The 24,900-nt window shown below is 41.9% G+C and overlaps 1 protein-coding gene across 3 annotated transcripts in view; it reads left to right on the forward strand.

Annotated features, from left to right (window-relative positions):
- Window positions 1–24,900, forward strand: part of LOC145344001 (xylosyl- and glucuronyltransferase LARGE1) — a 448,675-nt gene that overhangs the window by 33,340 nt on the left and 390,435 nt on the right. Inside the window, exon 1 of one of the 3 annotated variants that reach the window (XM_080190639.1) lies at window positions 16,466–16,544. The exons of the other annotated variants lie outside the window; for them this stretch is intronic. The gene's annotated coding sequence lies outside the window, so the exon portion shown is untranslated. Of the gene's footprint in view, window positions 1–16,465; window positions 16,545–24,900 lie in introns of those variants that run through there. 3 annotated transcript variants of the gene reach the window in all.

Consider the following 24,900-nt stretch of genomic DNA (forward strand, 5'->3'; position numbering starts at 1 on the left):
CATAGCCTGCTGAGGTAGACAGTGCAATAGTTTCATAACCATTAGGGAGACTAGCTTTCATTCCCAGATTGTTTTTTTAATCAACTGAATTTTAATTTTGTCTTTGCTGTGGTGGGATTTGAACCCACAATTCCAGAGCATTAACTTGGGCCATTGTATTAGTAATCTTGTGGCATTAAAGACAGTAAATTGCAGCACTTCAGTTCACGTCAAACCAAATTTCAACTTGATGGTGGAGATCTTCCAGCCTGTGGCGATGCTGGTTACATTACCTCTATGTGCAAAGTTTTCTGTTCGTGATGGAACTGCCCATTTTCATCCGGGATCTCCGATCCCAGCTGAAGCAAGAATGGTTCATTGCAACCTCTTCTTTTAGTCCAGTGGGCAATGGTGAGGGCATACTATCGCTTTAGTAACAGCTGCCATATTCGGGTAAAGTCTCAGTTTATTAATGAATGATTGTGGCACAGTAGAAGGATGAATGTTTGGGTGGTACAGTGAGGAGGTGGGTGGGGACAGGGGGTCTGTTGTGGTGCTCAGTTACAGGCTTTTCTGATTTAGACTAGGTATTAAACAGGCATTGTCGTTCCTGGATAAGTATCCAGGTGAGTCCAACATATCTGGCCCAAGCTGGTCACCTTGATCTCCGTGGCAGAGACATTCGTGGAGTCCCAGGCAGTGCAGAATGACTCACGTGAAGTGTACGTTTCCTGGGCAATTACAACACGTGCTGGTATCAGAACCTCTAGAAAGTCCAGAGAGGCGCAACACAGACTTGAGACTAGAATTTGCTGTTCTGGACATCGGAAGATTTGCATTCAAGTTCTGAGCCGCAAGTGATTCAAATTAGGGATTGATGCTGGCCCAATTTTTTTCTGATTAAGCAGCCATTGTATTTGCTGCTTCTGTTGGATGGAGCAGGGAATACTGGGATATATAGGCAGGAGAAAATTGTACATCAATGTCACGATTCAGACTAATTTTCTATGAAAAGAGATTGTGTTTCTGTTTGTATTTGGACAGAGGCTAACCCGAGGGGGAGCAGTGAATCACTCAGTGCTGAGTGGGCCATCCATTTCTAGGTGAGATGTAATTGAAACGCAGTTGTCTTTTTACAAATGCTAAACCACGACCCATTCATTTTGCATTGTCTGCTCATTCAGGAGACATCTGGCAAATGTCTTTGATCTCTGCCAAGCTTTGAAGGGAGGCTTCTTAAGAAACTGGACAAACATTGGAGATAAGTCAACGAAGATACAAAGGCAGAGGGAAAAATGACACCCTATCAACAATGTTGAAACAAACAGAACAAGTTTATCCTTCTTCATTAAGTAAGGTTACCCAGGATGTTCATGAGTTGCATTTCTATAGCATTTGCCATGACCATCAGATGTCTCAGAACATTACACTAAGCTATTTGTTTGCAGTGTAGTCATCGCTGTTATAATGTAGGAAGATCAATTTATATGCAGCAAGTTCCCACAAGCAGCAATATGATAATGACCACGTAATCTATTTGTGTGATGTCAATTGAGAGGAATCGTTAGTCAGGATGCCAGGGGTAACTCTGCTGTCCTTCACAATAATGCCACGGAATCTTATACATTCATCCAAAATTACAGACAGGGCCTTGGTTTAATGTCCCACTTGAAAAACACCTCCGACAATGCAGCGCTCCCTCAGTACCACACTGGGGTTTCAACTTTAATGTGGACATTCGATGGATGACTTGCAGCTCTATCTCAGTCTTGGGGCCTAGAGTGGGATTTGAAGCCGCAACCTTGTAACTGAGTTCTATCCACTGGGCGATTCAGTTTTATATTTAAAAAAATCAGTATACAAAAAACTGGTTCAGTCAAAGATACCTTAAAGCTGTTGGATTGTTGTTTAAAAAGCCAACTGGTTCACAAATGACTTTTTGAGAAGGAAGCCAGTTGTTGTTGTTGCCTGGTCTGGCCCATGTGTGATTTAGTTCCACAGCAACATTGTTGGCTCTTCTCAAGAGGCCTGACAAGCCCTTTAGTCAAGCTCAACAAGGAAAGGAAATGTCCAAATTAAACAAATTTATTTGGTAGTGCCAGCTTCATCAGGTGAGTCACTCACGTGATGAAGGAGCAGCACTCTGAAAGCTTGTGCTACTAGATAAACCTGTTGGACTTTAACCTGGTGTTTTGAGAGTTCTTACTGTGCTTACCCCAGTCCAACACCAGCATCTCCACATAATGTCAGAATTGCCAGCAACACCCGCATCCCACAAATTAACTTAAAAAAAAGAAAAGAAGCTTGCAGAGTGACATTCAAACCATCCATCTTCTGGGCTATTAGCCGAATCGTGGCTGTGTTCTCGGCTCCATTCTTCTAAATAAAGCTTGTTTTAAACAGTCTAAAATCAGACTTTTTCCTCACCCCTCAAGGCGGAAATACAAAGAACTCCCAATTTGCCTGTCAGTAAATAAACACACATGTAAGAATGTTTTCCGGGCTCACCTTTCCAAGTATCAGTGTAACAGCCCTTCCACTTTGAAGTGTAGCAATAGCATTCCCTACTGCAGGGCATCCATATAAAGGGACTTATGTATTCTGAGAATTTTGATACACCTTGTTGTTTGCATTTTAATGCTGGGTTCAGAAATTCTGCACCAGAGAGTTTCCTGTGGGTATTTTCAAAGTGACACCACTAACCAAAAAATGTTTTGAAAAATGAGTTCCATGTGAGGAGGGTTAGCTTCACTTCATCTTGATGTGAAGTACCCATGCCATTGCTTGACTAAGTTGTTAACACTGAAGTTGGCTGGAGATGGGCTTGTAGGCAGCTGCGCCAATTTATATAATGATTAAAGGCCTTTGATTAAATGATTAAAGTTTAGAACGGAGTTGAGGAGGAACTTCTTCACTCAAAGGGTGGTGAATCTCTGGAATTCTCTGCCCGTTGAAGTGGTGGAGGCTGCCTCGCTAAATATTTTTAAGACGCGGGTTGATGGGTTTTTGATAAGAGAGGGGATTAAGGGTTATGGGTAGAGGGCGGGAAAGTGGAACTGAGCCACGACAGATCAGCCATGATCTTATTGAATGGTGGGGCAGGCTCGAAGGGCTAGATGGCCTACTCCTGCTCCTATTTCTTATGTTCTTATGTTTATGTTCTTATGTTCTTTCAGTGATGGCCTCAGTGGTTTGCAGATGTGAAAGAAACGCGACTCAGGAGGACAGTATAGATCAGTGATGCGCAACCTAGGCTTGAGTGGGCTGCACGAGTGGCCCTCCTTCATCTCAATGAGCTGTAAGATTGAAATCAGGCTTGTTCACTAACCATGACCCCATGAATAAGATTAAATACACACCAAGTATTTCATAATGAGTTGTAGGTAGAATTATCAACTTCAAATGGTTAAAAACAAAAGAAATAATTATACTCTGGATGCAGAGGGAGGGTAAAGCTCTGAGTCAATGTTGTGTCACTTCACTTGCCCTTGTTTTATGTTTGTATCATTTCAGTCATACCAGTAAGAAAAAAATTATGTGAATGGAAATCAACAAATGTGATAATTCTGTGCGTGGGCAACAATCAGTAAGATGTCTCGTGAGCCACACACAACCCAGAGGGGCCACATGTGGCCCCCAGGCTGCAGTTTGCCCACTACTGGTATAGAATGCACTGGATAGAACATGATGTAGGAGATACTATTGTAAAATCAGCCAGCAAGTCAAGCAATAGGCTTGAGTAATACAATCGAGTTAATAGAATATAAAGAGTTGTGGATAAATGAGGTAAATAGGCTGAGCTATGACATTTAACACTTCAAATGTCTAAAGTGTGTGATAATGCTTATTATGGATATGAATGACTTGTCTATTAGTGAGGGCTATTACTGACTGGTTATTAAACCTGTCCATTCTATCTGAAGCCATTGTCATCAAGGCGAGTAAACATGGATGGATGTAAATGATTAACTGAAACAGTGGCTGTAGAGCTAGAGTGAGCAATTAATAAGCTTCAAGTGAGAGTTCAGATTAAAATACTTCAGGGTTAGCAATCTTAATAACCATTCTAAATTTAGCCTAAACTGCAATATCTTAAGAGTCGCAATGCTATTACTCATATTCAATGATATAAATGAAAGAGGCCATTTGATTGAAAGGTTTAAGTCGTCAATTGATACTTTCGCAAGTACGAAGGTAAAAAAAATTTAAGGGAAAAAGACAAGTAATTTTTTTTTTTTGCATGGCATGTGGTGTTGCTGGCTGGCCAGCATTTATTGCCTGTCCCTAGTTGCCTCTGAGGGGATGGTGGTGAGCTGCTGCCTTGAATATGGTGTGGGTTCACCCACAGAATTTGATCCAGTGACAGTGAAGAAATGATGATGTATTTCCAAGTCAGGATGGTGGGTGACTTGGAGGGGCTGTTCCAGGTATCTGCAGCTCTAGTCCTACATGATAGATGTTGAGAGTTTGGAAAGCGCTCTCAAAGGAGGCTTGGTGAGTTCCTGCAATGCATCTTTGGTGCACAGACTGCCACTGTGGAGGGATTGAACATTTATGGTGGTGGATGGGGTGCCAATCAAGCGGGTTGCTTTGTCCATAAAGGAGTTGATATTGATGTTAGAATGGCACTCATCTGGGCAAATGGAGAGTATCTGGCACTCATCTGGGCAAATGAAGAGTGAGTTGAGAAGGGCTAAAAGAGGACATGAGAAGACTTTGGCTGATAGGATTAAGGAGAATCCTAAGGCGTTCTATAGGTATGTCAAGAACAGAAGGTTGGTCAGGCCAAGATTAGGGCCAGTTACAGACAGCAGGGGGAAGTTGTGTGTGGAACCGGAGGAGATTGGAGAAGTATTGAACCAATATTTCTCTTCGGTGTTCACGCAAGGGGACATGAATATAGCTGAGGAGGACATTGGGTTGCAGGGGTGTAAAATAGACAGTATTACGGTTGATAAAGAGGATGTGCTGGAAATTCTTGAGGGGCTGAAAATAGATAAGTCCCCTGGTCCGGATGGGATCTACCCTAGGATTCTCTGGGAGGCTAGAGAGGTGATTGCAGAGCCTCTGGCTCAGATCTTCAGGTCGTCATTGGTCTCTGGTGTAGTCCCGGAGGATTGGAGGATAGCGAATGTTGTCCCATTGTTTAAGAAGGGGAACAGAGACTTTGCCGGGAATTATAGACCGGTGAGTCTTACTTCTGTTGTGGGCAAGGTTTTAGAAAAAATTATTAGGGATAGGATTTATAGTTATTTGGAGTGTAATGAATTGATTAGAAATAGTCAGCATGGTTTTGTAGCGGGTAGGTCATGCCTTACTAACCTTATTGAGTTTTTTGAGAAGGTGACCAAAGAGGTGGATGGGGGTAAGGCAGTTGACGTGGTATACATGGATTTTAGTAAGGCGTTCGATAAGGTTCACCATGGTAGGCTTCTGCAGAAAATGCAGATGTATGGGATTGTGGGTAATCTAGGAAGTTGGATCAGGAATTGGCTATCGGATAGGAGACAGAGGGTGGTGGTGGATGGTAAATATTCATCATGGAGTGCAGTTACGAGTGGTGTGCCTCAGGGATCTGTTTTGGGGCCACTGTTGTTTGTAATTTTTATTAATGATCTGGATGAGGGTATAGTTGGGTGGATTAGTAAATTTGCTGATGACACCAAAGTTGGAGGTGTGGTAGATTGTGAGGAAGGGTGTCATAGTCTGCAGGGAGACTTAGATAGGTTGCAGAGCTGGGCCGAGAGGTGGCGGATGGAATTTAATGCGGAGAAGTGTGAGGTAATTCACTTTGGTAGGAGCAACAGATGTGTCGAGTATAGGGCTAACGGGAGGACTTTGAATAGTGTGGATGAACAGAGGGATCTAGGTGTGTGTGTACATAGATCCCTGAAAGTTGGGAATCAAGTAGATAAGGTTGTCAAGAAGGCGTACGGTGTCTTGGCGTTTATTGGTAGGGGGATTGAATTTAGGAGTCGCAGTGTAATGTTGCAACTGTACACTACTCTAGTGCGGCCGCACTTGGAGTACTGTGTGCAGTTCTGGTCCCCGCATTACAAGAAGGATGTGGAGGCGTTGGAGAGGGTGCAGAGGAGGTTTACTAGGATGTTGCCTGGTATGGTGGGGAGGTCCTATGAGGAGAGACTGAGGGATTTAGGGTTGTTTTCGTTGAAAAGAAGGCGGCTAAGAGGGGATCTTATTGAAACATATAAGATGATTAGAGGTTTAGATAGGGTGGATAGTGATAGCCTTTTTCCTCGGATGGAGAAAGCTAGCACGAGGGGGCATGGCTTTAAATTAAGGGGGGGTAGCTACAGGACGGATGTCAGGGGTAGGTTCTTTACCCAGCGGGTGGTGAGGGATTGGAATGCCCTGCCTGCTGCAGTTGTAAATGCGTCTAGTTTGGGGGCGTTTAAGAGATCTCTGGATAGGTTTATGGACGAAAAGGGATTGGTATAGGCTAGTGGGTCATTGTTTTTGTAACTGGTCGGCGCAACATCGTGGGCCGAAGGGCCTGTTCTGCGCTGTAATGTTCTATGTTCTATGTTCTATCTCATCATACTCCTGATTTGTGTCTTGTTAATGATGGATCAACTTGGACGAGTTGGTGGATGAAGAATTTCTACCTCTAACCTGCTCTTGTAGCCACAGTGTTTAAAGGCTTGGTCCAGTTCAGTCCCTGAGCAATGGTAACTCTCAGAATATTGATATTGAGAGATTTAGCCATTGAATGCCAAAAGGAAGTGTTTGATCCTCTCTTGTTGAGGATATTTGTGGAACTTGTGTGACATGAATGTTATTTTAGCACTGCTACCACAGCACCAGGGACCGAGTTCAATGCTGGCCACTGTCAGTGTAGAGTTTGCACATACTCCCTGTATTTGAGTGGGTTTCCTCCCACACTCTTAAGATGTGCAGGTTAGATTGATTGGCCATCCTAAATTTCCCCTTGGTGTCAGGGAGATTAGCAGGGTAAATACGTGATGTTACAGGGATAGAGTGTGGGTGGGATTATTGTTGGTGCAGACTTGATGAGCTTCATGGTCTCTTTCTGCATGTAGGGACTCTGAGATGATTGACTTCCAACAGCCACAATCATCTTTCTTTGAGCTAGGTATGACACTAATCAGCAGTGAGTTTTCTCCTGATATTCACTGGCTCCAGTTTTGCTCAGGTTACTTGATGGACATGCTCGGTCAAATGTTGCCTCGATATCGAGGGAAGTCACTCTTGCCTCACATCTGTTCATGATTGACTCCAAGGCAGCAGTGGGATCAGGAGCTGAGTGACTCTGGGAGAATCTAAACTGAGTGTCAGTGAGCAGGTTATTACTGAGCAAGTGACACTTGATAGCACTCTTGATGACTCCTTCCATCTCTTTACTGATGACTAACTGAGAGTAGGTTGATGGGGTGAGAATTGGCTGCATTATGTTTGTCCTGCTTTTCGTTGGCAGGACCTGAGCAATTTTCCACATGGTCTGGTAGATGCCGGCTGTGACGGGACATCTTGGCTAGGGATCTCTAGTTCTGGATCACAAGCCTTCAGTACTATTGCCAGAATGGTGTCAGTATCTGTAGCCATTGCTATATCCAGTTCCTCAGCTGTTTCTTGATATCACTTGGAGTGAATCAAGTTGGCTGAAGAAGAAAGCTGGGATGGATCATCTATTTGGCCCTTCAGGCTGAAGGTGTTGCGAATGTTTCAACTTTGTCTTTTGTACTGACGTTGTGGTGTACTCAGCATTGAGGATGGGGATATTTGTGGAGATTGCTCCTCCAGTTAGTTATCCATCATCTTTCCTAACTGGTTGTGGTAGGACTTTAAAAGCTTGGATCTGATGTCTTGGTTGTGGAATTACTTAGCTGTGTTTAATCACCATTGAAATGGCACATTAATTTTTCACCAACTGTTTGAGGCTTGAGAGCCACAAGTTGCAGACCCCTGGAATATTTGTTTTCTTACAGAATGACTGACAGCTGGATTAATTTATATGCTGGTTAAAAATAGAATAGTTCATTGATGTCAGGACCACGGAGGTGTTGTATGTGGAATGTACTTGGCCAGTCACAGTGAGGGAGGTATTCAGAGCTCTGTGGAAAATCTGGATTAGGAAAATGGCAGTAATAGTGGCTGACAGTTTTAGATTACCAGAGCTTTTTATATGGAGATTGGATCAACTCTGTTCACTTTTGATCCTTCACCGTCGCTGGGCCAAAATCCTGGAACTCCCTCCCTTACTGTCCCTCGGTAGTATTCCAGGCCCAACCATCTTCGGCTGCTTCATCAGTGACCTCCCTTCCATCATAAGGTCAGAAGTGGGGTCGTTCACAGCTCACTGCATAATGTTCATCACATTTATGATTTGTCAGATACTGAAGTAGTTCAGGTCTAAATGCAGCAAGACCAGGACAAAATCCTGTGTTGGGCTGACGAGTGGCAGTAACGTTTGCACCACGCAATTGCAAGGCAACAACCATCTTCAACAAGAGAGGATGTAGCCATCACCCCTTGACATTCAATGACATTACATCGCGGAATCTCCCACTAGCAACATCCTGGGATTGACCATTAACCAGAAACAGAACTGGACTAGCCGTATAAATACCGTGGCTACCAGAACAGAACCTGTGGTGAGTAACTCCTGGCTCTTCAGTTTGTCCACCATCTACAAGATACAGGAGTGTAGTTGAACAATCTTCAATTGCCTGGATGAGTGCAGCTTCAACAACACACAAAGCTCAACATCATCCTAGTAAAAGCAGCTCACTTGATTGCTACTACTCCTACAAACATTCACTCCCTCCACCATTGAAGCCGTGTGTACCATTTAAAAGATGCAAGGATTCACCAAGCTTCCTTAGGCTGTACTTTACAAACCCATGACCACTATCTAGAAGGACAAGAGCAGCAGGTACCTGGGAACACCACCTGGTAGCTCCCCACCAAATCATTCACCATCCTGACTTGGAAATATGTCACTGTCTCTTCAGTGTCTGGGTCAAAATCCTGGAACTCCCTCCCTAAGAGCACAGTGGGTGTACCTACACCACAGGGACTACAGAGGTTCAAGAGGTAGCTCACTATCTGAGGGGCAATAAAAATGATGTCTGGCCAGAGATGTTCACACCCCTGTGAGAAAATTTTAAAAATTCATACATCAGTAACATCAAGCTTTTCCTGCCAGGAACAGGGCATACTTTGAATAGGAAGCCTCTGAAAACAGACAAGGAGTAGGCCAAAGACTTAGAGACATGCGGCAAGATCAAAGGATGTGCTACGCTATGATCTCGCAGTTTAGACTTGTTTGAAGTGGATGTAAAAGATCCCATTGTCATTATTTGAGAAGTGCAGGAGAGTTCTCCAGTGTTGCCTCAACTAATATCACTGTAGCAGATTCTAGTCTTCAGTTTGCTGGTTGAGGGAGCTTACTGTGCATGAATTGGCTGCTGTGTTTCCTACATTAAATAGTGACCACACTTTAGCTATACAGTGCTTTGGGGCATCCTGAAAGGTGCTACAGAAACACAAGTCCTTTTTTTAACTTGCCTACAGGAGCAGATGACAGTTAGTCCATTAATTGAGGAAGAAGCAAGGCCTGAAATTAAAGGTGAATTAAACATGCATTGTTTCAAGTAGTTGCTCTTTCACTTGTAGAACTGGCATTTGGCAGCTTACATACTGGGACTGCTGCAAACCATGTCCCTTTGTACGCCACGTTTTGCCGGCATTAAAGGTACATGTCATAGATTAAACCTCTTATCTATTCCGGAATATACAGAAGATAATCAATTTATTTAAAGCATTATTATTCACTCCAAAACATCTTTCCTTGAGTGTCACTTGTGGCTCAGTTGACTTTCTCCTTGGTGTCACAAAGTTGTGGGTTTCAGGGCTTGATCACAAAGCCCATGGCTGACATTTCAGTACTGGGAGAGCCTCTTGGCCGGGGAGTGCTGCCTGATGGCCTGAGAGCCATCTTTTGGATGAGCCATTAAACCTAGGCCTGATCTTTCTGCTTGCGTAGCTGTAAAAGATCCCATTGGCACTATTTTGAAGAAGAGCAGGAGAGTTTACCCCCAGTGTCCTGGGCAATACTTAATCGCATTTTGAAATAGGGATTTCTAGTCATTATCACATAGCAAGCTCTCACAAACAGCAGTGTAAGTTGGCTGCCATGTTTCCTACATTATCACAGAGACCGCTGTTCAAAAAGTACGTCACTGGTTGATGTAAGTAGACATGGAGAGTGTGGGTAACAAAGCATATCAGATCTTGGGTTTCATAAATTGATGTATTTTGTACAGAAACAGGAAAGTTTTATGCTGAATGTTTATAAAGCTCTGATTAAGCCACAGCTAGAATATTGCATCCAATTCTGGTCATCACACTCTCGGCAAGATACGAGGGTCTTTAAGAGGGTGCGGAAAGAGATTTTTAAAAAAAACATTAAATCCCTATTGTGTAGAGAGAGGCTATTTAGACCATCAAGTCTGTACCAACTCTCCAAAAGAACATCCCACCAAGGCAGTCCCCTGCACACACTAAGCCCGTAATTCTGCTCATTTCCCATGGCCAATCCTCCTAACCTACACATCTTTGGACTTTGGAGGAAACCCGCATGGTCACAGGAAGGATATGCAAACTCCACACAGTCATCTAAAATCAAACTCCACACAGTCACCTAAGGCTGGAATCGAACTTGGGTCCCTGGCATATGAAGCAGCAGTGCCAACCAAAATGGTTTGAGAGATAAAGGGATTTTAGCTACAGGCTTAGGTTGGAGAAGCTGGGGTTGTTCTCTTGAGAGCAAAGGTGATTCAGGACTGATACAATTGAGATGATTATTTTACTTAAGTCCCTAAGCCAAGCAGTTTCTTCCAGTGCTGCTTTGCTGAGTGTGGATCGGATACTCTTCTATGAAATGCTGCATAACTTGTTCTCTCCCACAGGCACATGGGATATTAGTGCCAGCCCTCTATCTGTGGGGACTGATCAAGCAGGAGCTATGGTTGGGCTTGAGCCTGTTGAGGAATGACCACTCTTGGGAAGGTTGTAGCCAGGCAGATGTTAGGTTGAATTTGAGACCAGGTACTTGTTGCGTCCAATGATTCCCATTTATTTGTCCAAATAAGTTTGTGTTCAAGATGATGACAGCCTTTTCTTGACTGTTTTATTTAAAGCTAGTCTGATTGTACAAAGACTGTGTGATGGATATTTAAAGTTCTGGGCAAGAGATACAAAGGGAGATGTGAGGATAATTTTTTCTTAATTGGCCTCCAGCTCGATGCTCATAAGGGTAGTGGGAGGAGATGACGAATGATTTCACAAGGAGGTTGGATGGGAACTTGAAAGATGTAAAGTCACTCGGATAGGGCAAGTAAATGGGACTGACTAGTTTGTTTTACAGTAGCTGACATGGACTCAGTGGGCTGAATGGTCTGTTTCTGCGCTTTAAATGGATCTCTGGCCATAAGTTACTTTGAGACATCTAATGTTGTGATGGGTTGTCATATAAATGCAAGGATTTTTTTCTTTTAAACGAGACTTACTGACTTGACAGTTTACAAACGCTTTGAAGGCCAGACTTTATCAACTATTCTCTTTTGATACGAAAATGGATCCCTCTAACTGCCTTGATTTATGTCAAATCCACTCACGGCTGCCATTGTTACTATCACATCTCTCCCCTCAACCACTAATTGCATCAAGCTATGCATTCCTCTAGGAACGCTTCCAGCCTGTTTGCCTTGGAATGCCTTTGTTTCAAGGTACAAATAAGTTTGATTAACCCTCTAAACTCTTCCAAGAAGTTGACATAGCAATGCCGTCACTCCCAAGTGTGTCTCACTTTTAATTTGGGTACGTATTAAGACCATAAGAGAGATGACCAGAATTAGACCATTTGGCCCATCGTGTATGCTCCACCATTCAATTGCAGCTTATGAGTTGCTCAACACCATTATCCCGCCTTTTCTCCGTAACCTTTGATCCCCCATACTAATCAAGAACCTATCTATATTGCTGTTCCTTCAACTTTGCTGGATCAGAAAGAAAGACTTGCATTTGTATACTGCCTACCACAACTTACCAAAGTATTGTAAAATCGAAAACCAACATGACAGCTAATTTGTGCCCAGCAATATAATAATGACGAGACAATGTTTTCTTTGCAATTTTCTCACACGTTGGCCTTTGACCTGAGGGGTCAGACAGAGCCTTGATTTAATGTCCTATTTGAAAAAGGGCACCTCCGAGTGCAACTTTCTCCGAGCACCTCACTGGAGTGTCCATCTGGATTTTTATGTTCGTGTAACCATTGTGGTACTTGAACCCACAGTGTCCTGACTCGGAGATGTATACTTCTAGTGAGCCCCAGCTGATGTTTGCCAACTCATAGGATTCCTTACTGAACAGCGCCTTCATCCAGAGAATAGTAAACACACTCCACCAGTAGAACAAGTGGGAGATTGAGATGTTCAAAATGTGTGTACATCAAAGAGCATGTTGACCTGTATAAACTGGGATATTGTATTGATATGTTATAGGGCTATATACAATGGTGTGAAGCGTGGGACAGTGGGGCAATAGCTTGACGAGATGAAAAAATGCGAGACAGCATTTGAAATGCACTGGTTTTAGTTTGATATGTGCTAGTAATACTCTAGTAAGCCTAAATAGCACATCTTGGCGGGCATGTGGAATTAAAATTTATGTTGAAAGATCATTTGACATTGAAGTGCCATTCATGATTTTATGAGACTGTTAAAATTAAATTACAACCCTTGCAATCCAGCGTCTAGCTATAACTCTAGCAGTGCAGGCATAGCACAGTTGGTAGTACCCTTGCCTCTGTTGGGTTCAAGTTCCACTTCAGACACTTGGGCGTCGATGTCTTGGCTGACTCTCTAGTTCAGCCCTAACAGAGGGCTGCTCTGTTGAGTGCTGCCTTGCTGATGAAACATTGAACTGAGGCTCTGGCTGTTCTCTTAGTTGGACAAACAGGAGCCCATGGCAGTCTTTTGAAGAAGAGTGAGGGAGGGGTTGTTTCACATTTCTACTCAATCAACATGACAAAACCAAACAGGTTATCACATTGTTGATGGAGCTTGCTGTGTGTGAATTGGCTCCTGAGGTTCCTACAGTGCAACAGTGACTAAGTTTCGGAAGTACCCCTAGGCAGAGAAGTGCTTGGGATAGTCCTTGGCAGTAAAGGGCACTATATAAATGCAAATTAATTTTAGTCAGCCAAGCTATAACCCTTGGTGATGTATTTGTTACATGCTGCTGCCTGAACTGTGCGTGAACTGAGTATAGATAAGTTTAAACAACTGGGCAGTTGATAAGTAACTAACGTAATCTTTTGTAGAGTGTAGAACGTGTTATCTCAGTTTATCTGTGCTTCTTCATGGGAGTCTGGGAAACTGAAGTAATAATGCATTTGATGGAAAAATAGATCTGATATTATGGAAGATACAATCAGTCAGTTCAAAGGGTCATGTAATTTTTAAATGGGCAATCTTCACCGTCCCCTTTGCTATTGATCCAAAGTCATTAAACAACCTGTTCAGGAGTTGTGCCTTCAAGATCAAGTCCATAGCTATCTTTGAAGGAACATTCACTTTGGACACACTGTTCTCTGATCAAGGCTGTTTTGCGTGTGCTCTTTTGACCATTTCAACGAGAGAAGAGTTGCAGCCACTCATATCAAACCACAGAGGGCTGTCTTTGCTTTTACAAACTGAAAAATCAAGATGATGGGGGCATAATACAGGACACTTACGAGGGTGAAGAGTAGAGAGGAAGAAGGAAGAATGGAGGTCCTGATGATTTAGCTGAAGGCAAGTTGAGTTTAAAACTGATGTAAAACTCACCCGATAGCTCAGCAAGATTCACCAGTGATGGAATTTGTGTCCCAGATCTGTAATGTTAATTGGAAAGATCTTGTTGGTGATGGGCAGCTGAAATGGTGTGAAGACCTTCCTCAGTAATTGAGTATTGTTTTATTAGAAGTTGTGCTTAAGGGAACCTTCCATATGGTTGTTGTTAAGGTCTCCATTGCAAATGATTGGCAAGCAGTTTAACCACAGAAGGTGACACAAATGGTGCAGCGATGTTCTCTTGGGAGATGTCTGAATGTTGTGTTTGGAACAACTGGGTAGTCATAGGAATGGGTAACCTGGCTGAAACTTCCAGAACACACAAGGTCAAATCCTTAACTGCTAAAAGCCTACAGTTGCTCCCACCTTCAACTCCTCCACCACCCCCATTCGTGCTTTTACGTTGGCCCCAAACCAAAGGTGAGGAATCACTGCAACACTGACCCTGCTAGTCATTGCAGTCACTGCTTCAATCACGGCAATGTCAAGCACATTGAATGCCTCAAATTCCCTGTGCATGGTTGTTTACATCCATGAACAAAGGAACATTGGAGCAGACTTAGACCATTCAGCCTCTCTGGTTTGCTCTGCCATTCAATTTTAAGAAGATTTACTAGACCAGCACTAGGAATGGGTGGGCTGTCTTATGAAGAAAGGTTAATTAAAAGCTGACTTGATTGAAACCTTTAAGATCTGGAGGGGTAGTGACAGAATGGATGTTGAGAGAATGTTTCCTCTTGGAGAATCTATAACCGGGAGCCACTGTTTAAAAATGAAAGGTCATTCATTTAAGACCAAGATGAGGAGAAACGTTTTCTCAGAGAATCGTAAGTCACTGGGACACTTGCTCAAAAGGCAGTGGAAGCAGAGTCATTGAATATTTTTAAGGCAGAGAGGGGTTAGATTCTTGATTAGCAAGGCTATCAGGGCTAAGTGGGCATGTGGGGTTAAAGTTACAATCAGATCAGCGTAATCTTAGTGAATGGCGGAGCAGGCTCAAAGGGCCGAGTGGCCTGCTCCTCCTAATTTGTATATGGATCGTTAACTCTGAAATCTTTAATAACATTTATGTAACAAAATCTACCAATCTTGGTTTTATGTTGGGCTGGTGCAATTCTAAATACCATTCTGATTTTGCAAAATGATTCTGTTTGGCACTAAGTGCCCTTTTATCTCATGGTTTTTCTTACAGGTCTGTCAAAATTGTGATTATCTACCATCAAAAATGACATATGCCTATTCCCTGGGCAATGGTGGGACTGGTAGATTTGCCCTTGGTGAAAGCTGGCATAAACATAATGGGCTGAATGGTCTCACTTTGTGCTGTAACTGTTTCATGACTTAATGATGATGGGGGTGGGTGGGGAGTGGAGTAACCTGTTGAAGGCAGTGGGAAGTCATGGGATCAAATCTCCAGCAATCAATTTCAAACAGTTAATAGCCGCAATCTATTGCTGGTGGTTTCTGCAGGTGGAAGTAAACACTAGTATTCAACACAGCAGGCTGTCTGCATTCATCCAATGATTCTTAGATGTAACTTATTCCTTTTCTGTATTGGGCAACCCACTAAATAGACATGGAGGGCAGCAGTGTGATGGGGGCGGGTGGAAGACTAGCATTCCTCCTGCTTAAGTGCAGATAACCTTGTTGAATACCTCAGTGTCTGAGCCAATCCTCATTAAATAAATTGAGAGAACTGTAGTAATACTCTGTGGTCCTAAACCGTAAATTCCTAGTTAAGAGTTGGTACTGCAGGAGAGACTGTGCTCACCATCAGTGATGACTTCTGTTAATTTTCTCACCTACTTACTTTTTGGGTTTTTTACAAAGTGTAACTTACTGATCCAATATCAGCTGCCAAGAAACTAGAGTTTGCAAATGATTCAACAAATGTTCCCATTTTTACAATGAACTCTGTCCTTCAAAACGATCACACTCTCTGGCTGTCTCCAGGGAACATCTCCACACAGTCAGTAGATTTCTAGCTGTCTTGTTGAGGAGATATATCAATTGTTAGGCAAATTCTTACTGCATTGGTTTCTTCAACTTGTCCCTGTCTTTTTAATATTGGCCCTCTATTAGGGTTGCCAACAGTGATTGAATGTATTCCTGGAGATTCCATCGCATGACTTGCCTCCACGTTCCAGCCATTAATTGGCACATACCTTGTGATGCATGGCCATCCTACTCCAATTGGAAAGCAAAAAGACTCATTACCCAATTCTACAATGCGTCATCTTCTCCCCTTCCACGGCCTCCACCCCGAACATCTTCAATATTTTTCAATCCAAGAAAGAGAAATGTTGAAAGAAAATTAAAAGCACCTTTTTTACTATGCTGATAGTTTTTCTCCGGGGTCACACACAGCAGTATCCTGGAGATTGATTTTTAATGCCTGGAGTCTCCAGGCCAATCTTGGAGGGTTGGCACCCCTACTCCCTCCATTGGCCTGCCAGCTGTTGTAAAAGTTAAGCCTCTCTTCATTCAGTTTGAACTCTGAACTGGGAATGCTGGTTCACATTTGATGCAGCTGTTCTCAAAAGGGCAATATTTATTTTCAAAATGATCTTGGTATGATTTTCTCACAGGGAGCACGCATTGAAACCGTTTGGCCTCGTAAAACTAACAGAAAATGCTGGAAATATTCAGCAGGCAGGGCAGAGAGAAACCAAGTTCACATGAGAGGTCAGTGACCATTCACCAGTTCTGACAAACTTAATGTTGGCCAAAATCCTCCATCCTCGTCTGCAGCTGGGATATCGGTGCTGCAGAAAGTGAATGGAGTTTTGGAGTCTAACACCAAATTCTCCATTCTCACTTGCACCAAGGTGGGCACGAACAGGAATGGAGAATCCTGCCCATTAACTGTGGTTCTCTCTCTGCATGGATACTACCTGGATAGCTGAGCATTCTTTGCTGAGACTTCAGATTTCCTATCTGCAGCATTTTGCCTTTGAACTGGTACAGTAGCATTGGATGTCATAAGTACTTTGGGAAGGCAGGGCAGCCACCCTGATTGGGGCTACACGGTAGCCATTTTGGATTGTCTTGGGCTGCTGTTATATTTGGTTACCGTTCTCATGAAACCTGGAGATAATGTGGTGGTATACTCTATTCCTCATTACAGTGAAGAAATGAATCTTATTTGGCTACACTGGAAGTTAATAATTTCAGAGCTTTTAGTATTTGGCAGGGAGGGAAAATTATGTACTGTGAAACCTTATTACGTGTCAGATAAACAGCGTTGTTTATCAGCTATCTGCGCCTTAATCTGCTTAGGCTCTAAGCTCTAATTCTCTTCCTAAATCTCTAACTTTCTTGTCTTTCGAGACATTCATTAAAACCTACCTCTTTGGCTGATTTACCTATCATAATATTATATGTGGATGTGTGTCAAATTCTGCTTCTACTATTGATTTGCTTGGGGCATTCTATGATGATAGAGATGCTGAATGAATGTTGTTGTAATGCAACTAAATCAGTTGTGTGTAGAAAATGCAATAATTGCAAGAACTACATTGCTGTACGTCACTAGCACAACATCTATAGAGGATAACGTTATCAAGTCTTGGATTGTTGTAAATGGACATTTCATCATAGTACAGTATTGGTTTCCTTCTTTAAGGAAAGATGTAAATGCACTAGGAGCAATTCCGAGACGATTTAGAAGACTAACATTCCAATTCGTGAGAGAATGAGATCTGTCGGAAATGGGGATGGAGCTTCTGAATCTGAATACAGCCTGCCATCTTTAAATGTCTGAGTAGTCTCCATGACTCCATGAAAATCCAAGCCTAATAATCTAAAACAGCATTAGTTGCTGGATTTACCACTGGTGAATTAACAGTTGTCTTTCAAACATTAGATTTGGCTGAGGCAACATACTAAGTGACACAAGCTTCAGCTAAATTGCCGCCTTCACTGTTCTATTTTTCAATTTTAACCTGATGGCGCAGGCTGTTACTGGGAGACTGTTGCACTGGTGCTAGATTCCCTGTTGTAATTCAAGCTGTCCCATTCTGAGAGAACCTGGACAGTAAGTGCCAGTGGACCATTTGATCATGGTGGGCATGACAACTGAGCCCCAGTCTTGTCCTGGCCTTTGACATTACCTGTCTACTGTGCTATGTAGAATATTAATTTGTAATGTCATTGCTGTATATACATGTACTGAACTATTTGAAAAGAATTTTGTATTAAAGGACACTGGCCTACAGTTACCAAGTTGAATTTGTGACAATCAAAAGTCATTTTATGGAGGCACAAAGTCCACAGAGGTCTTGGAAGCAATGGTTAAGTCCCGGTTGGAAACCAGAAAGAAGGGCCCAGCTCTTGAGTGTAAAATATACTGGATCCAAACTAATAAACAGAGACTGTCAATGTACTGTTATTCAGTGTGTGGGAATTGTTAGTTAAACATGTGACATTGATTGTCCTATAAATAGAGATGGCTGTAACATTGGTGAGGAGAGCTTCTTGTTAGCAGCACTGAGGCAGCGTCTTACAATAAACTGGCTTGAACGTAAATGACCAGTTTGGATTGATTCCTCTGCCACAGCCACTTGTTGGGGATAACAGTGGTAGCAGAAGATAAGTTTGGTGATTGCGTCCTGTATATGAAGCTTTTTGCCTCTGCCTGAGGAAATCAAGTGTACTGTTGCTGACAATTTATGAAGTGACGAAAGGGCATTTGTACAAAATTGCGCGTTTTGACTATGCACAATTTTTTTCTGACTCTGGACCATATCAGCAGTAGAAAATGTGGATCTGGATTAGTTCCATACCCTGAAAAAAGCAGGGTATGAAATTAATATTATTGTTACCATCCAAAACTAAGAAAGGGAATAAAGTATTTTCAGAGTGAAAAGTGGATGATCTTGTTCAAGAAGCGAGATTTGTACATTGTTATAATTTTTGGATCAAAAGAACAAGTTCCAAGAAGAACGAGTAACTGAAAATACATGAAACCTGGGCAATCTTTAAGTTTAGGAAATCAGAGGATCAGTCCAGGGAAGGATATTTCTTGGATTTTGATAAATGTTGCAAGAGATGTCAGAAATTTGAACTTGAAATTCTGGAATCCATACTGGTGTTTTATTTATTGGACTGTGCTGCATTTTCCATGTTGATAATCTTTTGGTACGAATGGGGGAATCATTCCAGGGGAAAGATCCTCTCCTCAATCAAATAGCTGCAGCCCTTAAAAAATATCTGGGAAAACTGTTGTTCCCAGTCACTTTCTTAGCAAATGCAAGCAAAAGTACCATGAAGCAACAGATAGAGGATTCAATCATGACCCAATTTCAGGGTTGATCAAAGATTAGACAAATTCCAATACCAAGAGGGGATTAATGACAGGAGACCTAAATCCTAAGTGCAGGAAGAGACCATTTGCCCCATTAAGCCTACACTGATTCTCTGAAAGAGTCCAGACCCAACCTCCTGCCCTATACCTATAACCCTACACATTTACCTCTTATCCTTTGACTCTAAGGGGCAATTTAACATGGCCAATCCACCTAACATGCACATCTTTGGACTGTGGGAGGAAGTGAGTGCTTAGAGAAACCCATGCAAACACAGGGGGGAAATGGGCAAACTCCACATAATCACCTAAGACCCAAATTGAACTTGGATCCACAGTGGTGTGAGGCAACTGGTCATGACCATAGCCAGTTTGAAAGTTGGGACAAAAGCATGCTTGGGATGGTAGCGATAAGCATTTGAACCCCAAATATGCATGGGGCGTGCTTAATCAATGTGATTCCCAGTATCATTGTACTGAACTGCTCACAGTGAAGCTAATGTTTTTGAAGTAACCTATGGGATGGATTTATCTGAGAATGAAAATGACGGTGCTGCCATAATGGAATTTGTATTGATGACTGAGAGTTTGAATCCATTGATGAGAATATTGATGGTTACTTCCTTCAACTCTGCAGTTTTGGACGGTGGTTGCCCTTCGAGAGTGTGAGACTGGCTTAATTGCTATTTGGTGCCTCTCAATGAAACAGACTGACAGAAGATCAGGGAATATGAAAGCAACGCCTGCTTCAAGTTTGGGCATGACAGCGTGTAAATATCCTCCAAAGGGGTGGTCCTCCCTTGTAAGATCACATGGATCACTCTATTAATCAGTATGATGACCTTATTGAATTCAATGCGAAATTTGTATTAAATATCACAAGACACCTCTATGTCCTGTTGTGAACTTGCCACCAGCCAGGGAGTTTAAGAACACAGTGTCAATGGACTTGAAAGGTTGGGATATGAATATTTATATCCTACACTTCATCGAAATCCAAGGGTGCTTTCTGTGCTATCAGAAGCTCTCCTGGCCCTAGAAGGGAGCAGCATTAGCTCTACTTTTTCTGCTCATTTGAATGCCTTGCATGCAAGCAGAAAAGCTTTAATCAAAGCTGAGGCTTCAGAACAAATTTGGTCAGCCATATGACACTGCATAAGGCCATCAGGAATAGAATTTCGAGAAGGAGATATGGTATATTGTAAAAGACTTGGGCAAAAAGAGTGGAAACGGCCTGACAACGTAATGGGGAGTAATTGCAAGTAGTAATAGTACAACACACTAATCAGATTGTTTGTTTGGGTAAATTCTCCACGGTTGATTGGTACTGGCTATACATTCACAGGGTCTGAACAGCACTTAGCAAGTGAGGAGGCACTGTGCACTTCATAAAATGGACTGACAGTTATGAGGAGCAGATGATGGGAAACACCAGTTTGACAGACTATGAACAAAGTAATATTGAGGCACAGGATGATATTTGTTCAAAAAGACATCTACGTAAAATAAGGATAATGGTAACACACACGTCAGAAGATACCAGTGTGTGCAGGGATGCCACCATAATAGGGAGAACAGGAAAAGCCTTTGGTAAATACAAAAGCTGTCTCAATGTGCAGGAGGAAGGATGAGAGACAAGATATCTGCATTGGCAAAACAATGTTTAAAAAAAAAGCATAGTATCAGCTCCAATGCTGAACCAGAAAATGGCCATGACCCTAGAAAAAGGTCACGGACTCGTGGACAAAATTGTGCTCGTATGGGAGACAGATCACATAGTAGTAGTGCAGAAAGGGAAAAGAACGTATGTAAGAGCTGTAGTTAACAAGAATGAGGACTAGAAAGCAAGCTGGAACTCTCAATAAAAGGAGAAGTCTTCATGACTGAGAGAATTTGGTCACTGCTAATAAACTGGAAAACAAGCTCATTAAAGGAGTCCTAAACAGAGTTTAAAAAGTTGGCAGGAATTTGGAATATTTACTGAAGTACCTGCAGGGGACAACTAGCTTTATCTCCCCAGAGGATCTATTCAGAAGAGGTACTTCCAGACAGCACATATAAGGCCATAGCAAGATTAGTAGCCTGAGGCTTTGAAGAGAAATTAAGGGATCAGAATATCAGGATGGACTCGCCTACTGCAGGAAGAGTAAGTTTGAGGATTTTCTTGGTTATTTTTGCACCATATTCCTGGGAGTGTAAAATGTTTGGCATACAGGCTGCATTTTCACAAGGTGAGAAGTTTCAGAGACTACTTTTTTGAACTGTCCAAAGAAGCTAGTGATGTAGAAGGAAAGCTATGGAAGTTGAGTGATGTGCCAAGAGAGTGATATTTTTCCATGAAGTTTGTCCTAGTGAAAATATGTCACATCCAGTTAAAGGTAGACCTTGCAATGTTTTACTGATAGAAACTAGCTGGAATTATCATTATGCATGATGATGATTTCCTGTGGGGAGGCTCTGTTGAATTTGAACAAGGGGTATTCAAGATGATAAGGAATTCAAAGCTGCAAGTCTGGGGTCTTTAAATACATAGGGGGGTCTGGACATTGATCAAACCAAGTTAGGCGAGACACTGAATCAGCAATCTTATTTAGACAATATTAATAATATTCCTATAACTCAGGTTAGTTCTTCATGAACCTTCCTTGTTTCTTCTACCAAGGAAGAAACAGAACAACTGAAAAGTTTGATAATATCATTGAACTGGTTGTGCACTCAAGATTAGACCTGATACTAGCTGTGGTGTGTTAGAACTTAAGTACTATGTTGAAGCATGTTTCATTTGAGGAAATTCTGAGAGCAAGTAAAACATTTAAAAGTTGCATTCAGAGAGGTTTGCTCTGAACCTTGGGTGAACCAGAAGATATGAGGGTGGTTGGTTGTAATATTTCACATGCCAATTTCCCAGATGGATGCTGTAGCACAGCAGGGTTTATCATACTGTTTGTGGGGGGATAAAAAGAGAAATGTTGCCTATTGGCTTGGGAAGCCAATTGTAAAAAGCACATTAGCTACGAAACATCGACATTGGTAAAAGCACTGGATATGGGGGTTTACTTGTCCAATATATTGTCAGAAATTTTATATAAGGGGGAATGTGGGAAAAGTTTATCCAAAGATTATAATATAGACAATGGATTACTGTGGGATAACAAATGGAGAAAGTGCAGAAAGGGCCGAGCCGGCATAAACCAAATGTTGGAGAGAAGGGAAATCTCCAAATTACAATGAGTTGATACTAGTTACAAGTTATCGAACTGCTCTAGGAAATTACTAAATGCATTAGAAGAGGGGCAGCTTTGTGTTATATTGATGAAATGAAAAACTAATTTCTGTTTTTATAATGGCTTATTTATATTTGATAAATGCATAACAGGATTTATTGATGTGGAAATGTGAGATCCTTTATTCCTGTTTAGATCCAAAAGAATGTTCTTTAATTTTTAATTTTTCTTTCAAATCTTTAATGTAGAAGAAAGAGGGGAATCTGTCAGTGTGCTATTAATCAATGGGGGGGAAAACTATCTTGTTAGGGAAATTGCTAATTGAACATGTGACATTGATTGTCCTATAAACAGAGATAGCTGGAATGCTTTGAGGAAAGAGTCTCTTATAGGTTAGTAGAACTGAGGAAGTTTCTTACAACAAACTGCCTTGAAAACAAAAGATCAATCTGGATGGATTCTTCTACCACAGCTTCTTTTTGGAGAAACAGATTGCCACAGGGACTGTAGGGGCAACAATCTTAATGTTGCCCTCTCTTTGAAACTCCTCTCAACAAAGCTGAGAACTGCTTGTAGTTTGAAAACCCACCAGAAGACTGCATTGCTGCAAACCAAAAAGTCTTAGAGGTGTCAGTGTCTGTGTCTGTGTCGCTTAAGGAAATAATATAGACCATGATGCAATGGATAAATCTAATTATCTTTAAACACCTGAAAATAATGTCTACCTGAGAGTAGGCAGGAGCTCAATTTGATGTCTTATTTGAGACATGGCACCTGACAGTGTGGTACTCCCTCAATGGGATTTGAACCCTCAACCTTCTGACTCTGGGAGTGCTACCAACAGAATTTTGTCTGACGAGCTAATTTCAGACTTCAGCTCACTTTTTTTTTCCCCCAACATCCTTCACCATCCCTTTTATTTGAGTCGATTTTCTTACAATAGCTTTTAGCAGAGAATTCCACAATTTAAATCACCCTTTGTGTGAATTTTTATTTATCCTCCTAAATCTTTTTATGATCATCTTAACCTGTGCCTCCTCTTTACTGGTCAGCAGAAACAATTTAATGACTACTTACCCAACCACAACCTTTATCAGTCCTTCTCCTGAGCATTCCCAGCCCCAGAAAAGAAAAGGTCTAATTTTTGCAGTGTCTCCACAACTACTCTTTCTCTCTTTGGCATTATTGTTGTGAATCTACAGAGCATCTCTCTATTATTCCTGTATGCTTCCTATAGTAATTCATTATACTATATCGAGTATTCCGACTTGAGCCTAAAGACATGTACGAGATCCATATTAGTCCCTTGCTTTTATATATTATGCTTTTGGATATAATGATGTGGAGATGCCTGGACTGGGGTAAACATAGTAAGAAGTCTCAACACCAGGTTAAAGTCCAACAGGTTTATTTGGTAGCAAAAGCCACTAGCTTTCGGAGCACTACTCCTTTGTCAGGTAAGTGGGCATTCTGTTCACAAACAGGGCATATAAAGACACAAACTCTATTTCAAAATAATGGTTGGGAATGCGAGTCTTTACAGGTAATCAAGTCTTAAAGGTACAGACAGTGAGTGGAGAGAGGTTAAGCACAGGTTAAAGAGATGTGTATTGCCTCCAGCCAAGACAGTGAGATTGCTGTTCTGCCAAAATCTCACTAACTGTCCTGTCTGGAGACAACACACATCTTTGTCTGTACCTTTAAGCACACGTTAATGTGAGTGGAGAGAGCGTTAAAACTTGATTACCTATAAAGACTCGCATTCCCAACCATTATCTTGTAAATTGAGTTTGTGTCTTTATATGCCCTGTTCGTGAACAGAACTCCCACTTACCTGATGAAGGAGCAGTGCTCCGAAAGCTAGTGGCTTTTGCTGCCAAATAAACCTGTTGGACTTTAACCTGTATTGAAGTGGAAATTTTCCTGCTTCTTGACTGTGATAGAGAGGCTCAAAAATTCATTCCGACAAAATGCATGCAGTATTGGCAAAAACTTGAGTTTGGAGAGCCGTCATTACGACTTGCTAATTCCTTCTCAAGTGTGTGCTTACATAAAGAATCAGTTCAGTATCTATACATAATCATTATCAGTTTGTGTGACCAGAGCTTATTCAGGAATTCGATCAGTAGTAGCGTCATAAGCAATGTCATAAATCATGGTACAACCTGCTGACTTCCTAGAACTCATTGTCTTATCAGTCATACCTTTATCTTGTCCTTTGATAGAACAGAAGGAGGTCAGTGACTCCTTCATCCCTGACCTTGTCTTGTCTTACTCAGACAGCCCTAGGTTATGTGGAGTCAGCCTTACTAGGTCTTGACCTTCTCTGGTCTTATTCATGTCCTAGGTTACGCGCAGTCAGTTTTTCTTATTTTATACCAAATAGTTGACCAATTTTCCCATCATGCCATTATTTCATTCGTACAACTTCACACCGGGTGTTGTGAGACTTCTTTCTTTGGATATGATACCATGGACTCCATGTTTTTTTTTTAAAACCTTCCATAGTTTA

Source organism: Carcharhinus amblyrhynchos, chromosome 6 (genome assembly GCF_965287045.1).
Source record: "Carcharhinus amblyrhynchos chromosome 6, sCarAmb.v2.hapA, whole genome shotgun sequence".
In the NCBI taxonomy this organism is placed as follows: Eukaryota; Metazoa; Chordata; class Chondrichthyes; order Carcharhiniformes; family Carcharhinidae; genus Carcharhinus; species Carcharhinus amblyrhynchos.